We start from the raw sequence: 4,921 nt of genomic DNA, 5'->3' as shown, positions 1-4,921 counted from the left end.
CACACACACACATACACACACACACATCCACACACACACACACACACATCCACACACACACACACACACTTAAAAAAAAATATATATATAATGCTTTAGTAAATATGATTGTTGGTGTTGTAGCATTCTAGACTATAGTAGTTTAAATTATTATAAAGTCAAGCAAGTAAGGTAGCAATAATAGTGATTATGTAATTGTACATGGTTCATTGCGGTTTAAATGACACTAAGTCCTATTAAACCACACTTTGCGCTGAAATGAACTAGATTCCAATGCATGAAGGCAATTCAGCGTGCAGATCTCCCTTATTCAACAGGTTACAGGTGTGTTTAAGGGACAAACACGCATTCCTTTATGTTCCAACGTTAGTCACAGTTAGAGGCCTAATGTTGTGTTTATACTACAACTATACTAATATTATGATATATATTTAAACAATTATAGCTGTCTTTGCACAAAAATAAATAATAACCCAATATTCCCAGCCAAAATCTCTATTTATACAAACTTCCTTTGAGACAATATTCGTTATGGATGTAAACCGATTCCTGGGGATTTTCTCAACTCAATCCCCCATCGCTAAGTATAAACAAATATGTTAGGATTCCATCACTGTATGCTATTAACGAGACCTACATCAAATACACCCCCCCCCCCCCCCCCCATCCACTTCATTCAGTCCATTCGTCTTGAATAGGGAACGTAAAGAATAGCGAAGTTAGACGGGGCCACCGATGTAGATATAGTCCCCTTTTTCAATGAGACAAAAAGAGTGATTTTCACCAACACATTGCTGACTGGGGGGACTTGGAAACGAGTTCTGAAAACCTCTTTGGAATTTAAATGTGCCCCCCCCACCCCACGACCCCCCCCCCCCCCCCCCCCCCCCTCTGTTTGGTCTGTTTGCACAACATTGAAGGTTTGTTGGACAGTACCAACACAAGAAGTGCGTAGACGGCGACACTTGCCATTTTGTTTTGTCACTGGTGTGAAATGATGAAATTCACTTTTCTCATAATATAAAGTGCAAACACACACATTAAATATACGAAAATACCTCGACTTTTGCTATTGTATTCATTAAGCACTGAACTGGGCTTGAGCAGAGGGACGACGTTGTGATGCATTCCAATACCCTCATTATTCTGAAAAGGAAATTGCAATTCGTTGATAGAGTATTTGAATAATGTTGTCTTCAACAGAGGTTACAATCGGAACATTATCGAGTACATCTATTACCGCAGGCTACAGGTACACCGAACACAATCGCAATTTATTAGTGTTTTAGAAGCAACGTTTTAAGGAGCTCTTCATAGCTCTGTCTTTGTCAGGGACGAGCAGAGAGAGACCTGTCCCATTTATTCTGTTATAATAGGGTAGTTACGATAATATATATTTATAATAGAGTAGTTACGATAATATATATTTATAATTGGGTAGTTACGATAATATATATTTATAATAGGGTAGTTACGGGAATATATATTTATAATAGGGTAGTTAGATAATATATATTTATAATAGGGTAGTTAGATAATATATATTTATAATAGGTTAGTTACGGGAATATATATTTATAATAGGGTGGTTACGGAAATATATATTTATAATATGGTAGTTACGATAATATATATTTATAATAGGGTAGTTACGATAATATATATATATAATAGGGTAGTTAAATAATATATATTTATAATAGGGTAGTTACAGAAATATATATTTACGTGATTATAATATGGTAATTACGGAAATATATATAGTTATAATATGGTAGTTACGGAAATATATATTTGCATATATGTGTAGTGAAATAACTTCAACATTTTTACTCAGCCCTTGATTGAAAAGTATCCTGGAATTCAGGTACAATCCAACTGTCCACAAGGTTGGTTTGCTTTTAAATTTATTTGTGTTTTAACAATCAGGTTTAATGAATTAAAGTATGACGATTTGAAATCAATGCATAATAATTAATTATCACCGAACATTTTTGAAGACCTTGAATTCATTAAAAGTATCCAATTGAATTTCATAAATTCCAGATGAACAAACCCGTCTCATTAGCTTGAAGTTCCGTTTAAACGTTTTTAAACGTTTTTACATGAAACTGTAGTTTGTATATGAACATTTACAACAACACACAAACGTTGCACTGGTTTAAACGTGTCCCTCTGAGATTTCATGATTTTAATTTTGGAAATGAGAAAGAACGAGATGTCTGCTAGCTCCTGATTTTAGAAATACCAAGTCAGTCTGATGTGCTACCCTGTAAGGCTGCCATTATCAAAAAAATGCGAATTAAAACAAAAGTTCACACAGTATCTTTTATTTCCAAAACTTGTACAATTACAACAGGGTTTTTCAGTGTGAATGAGGTCCCTTTAAACAGCTTTGAGATGTAATCAGCCCGCATCGTATCTTAAATAACTGCTGTCCTCGTTACCTCCGCAATAAGACCCCATCCAGTCAGATATGAAGGTTAACTCACACGCACACGCGCGCGCGCACACACACACACATGCACGCACGCGCGCACACGCTCGTGAAATACAGCTCCACCTCCAATTCCATCCTGTACACAACCACAATGTTGTTCTAGGGTTTAATTAAGAGCGTTCATTTAAAGTGGCTGCCCATCCAATGTAATTAGTATGTATAATTTATGCGTTGCTTATTGCACGAAGGGCATTGGCCTGCATAATGAACTCAACTTAACCTTAAGTATGGAAAGGAGGAATGGACAGAAATATGTTATTTATAATGTGTTTACAGTGGCGGTAATGTCACCGCCACGGGGGGTGGAAATCACTTCAGTCGGAACTTTGTTTGTGTTGAACGTTTCATTAAAGGGCCAGAGAGAGATTATTTATTTGCCTGTTTCCGTTGAAGGTTTCTGTAGAGAGAGATTATTTATTTGCCTGGAGCTGGCATGGCATGGCATGAATATGACTATAAATATCAGAGCTGAAGATTCTGGCATGGCATTAATATGACAATAAATATCAGAGCTGAAGGATCTGGCATGGCATTAATATGACTATAAATATCAGAGCTGAAGGATCTGGCATGGCATTAATATGACTATAAATATCAGAGCTGAAGGATCTGGCATGGCATTAATATGACTATAAATGTCAGAGCTGAAGGAGCTGGCATGGCATGAATATGACTATAAATATCAGAGCTGAAGGAGCTGGCATGGCATTAATATGACTATAAATATCAGAGCTGAAGGATCTGGCATGGCATTAATATGACTATAAATATCAGAGCTGAAGGAGCTGGCATGGCATTAATATGACTATAAATATCAGAGCTGAAGGAGCTGGCATGGCATTAATATGACTATAGATATAAGAGGTGAAGGAGCTGGCATGACATGAAAATTATTATAAATATCAGAGCTGAAGGACTTGGCATGGCATGAATATGACTATACATATCAGAGCTGAAGGATCTGGCATGGCATGAATATGACTATAAATATCAGAGCTGAAGGAACTGGCATGGCATTAATATGACTATAAATGTCAGAGCTGAAGGAGCTGGCATGGCATTAATATGACTATAAATATCAGAGCTGAAGGATCTGGCATGGCATGAATATGACTATAAATATCAGAGCTGAAGGATCTGGCATGGCATGAATATGACTATAAATATCAGAGCTGAAGGAGCTGGCATGGCATGAATATGACTTTACATCATTAATATGACTATAACACATCATGTATGAGTTAAGGCAGGTAACTAACACAGCCAGACAGTAACACATCATGTATGAGTTAAGGCAGGTAACTAATACAGCCAGACAGTAACACATCATGTATGAGTTAAGGCAGGTAACTAACACAGCCAGACAGTAACACATCATGTATGAGTTAAGGCAGGTAACTAACACAGCCAGACAGTAACACATCATGTATGAGTTAAGGCAGGTAACTAACACAGCCAGACAGTAACACATCATGTATGAGTTAACAGGTAACTAACACAGCCAGACAGTAACACATCATGTATGAGTTAAGGCAGGTAACTAAAACAGCCAGACAGTAACACATCATGTATGAGATAAGGCAGGTAACTAACACAGCCAGACAGTAACACATCATGTATGAGTTAAGGCAGGTAACTAACACAGCCAGACAGTAACACATCATGTATGAGTTAAGGCAGGTAACTAACACAGCCAGACAGAAACACATCATGTATGAGTTAAGGCAGGTAACTAATACAGCCAGACAGTAACACATCATGTATGAGTTAACAGGTAACTAACACAGCCAGACAGTAACACATCATGTATGAGTTAAGGCAGGTAACTAACACAGCCAGACAGTAACACATCATGTATGAGATAAGGCAGGTAACTAACACAGCCAGACAGTAACACATCATGTATGAGTTAAGGCAAGTAACTAACACAGCCAGACAGTAACACATCATGTATGAGTTAAGGCAGGTAACTAACACAGCCAGACAGAAACACATCATGCATGAGTTAAGGCAGGTAACTAACACAGCCAAACAGAAACACATCATGTGTGAGTTAAGGCAGGTAACTAACACAGCCAGACGATAACACATCATGTATGAGTTAACAGGTAACTAACACAGCCAGACAGTAACACATCATGTATGAGTTAACAGGTAACTAACACATCATGTATGAGTTAAGGCAGGTAACTAACACAGCCAGACAGTAACACATCATGTATGAGTTAAGGCAGGTAACTAACACAGCCAGACAGTAACACATCATGTATGAGTTAAGGCAGGTAACTAACACAGCCAGATGATAACACATCATGTATGAGTTAAGGCAGGTATAACAAGAGCAGTCAGACAGTAACACATCATGTATTAGTTAAGGCAGGTAACTAACACAGCCAGACAGTAACACATCATGTATGAGTT

The sequence above is a fragment of the Oncorhynchus clarkii genome, chromosome 6 (genome assembly GCF_045791955.1).
Source record: "Oncorhynchus clarkii lewisi isolate Uvic-CL-2024 chromosome 6, UVic_Ocla_1.0, whole genome shotgun sequence".
In the NCBI taxonomy this organism is placed as follows: domain Eukaryota; kingdom Metazoa; phylum Chordata; class Actinopteri; order Salmoniformes; family Salmonidae; genus Oncorhynchus; species Oncorhynchus clarkii.
This window is presented reverse-complemented; position numbering follows the sequence as displayed.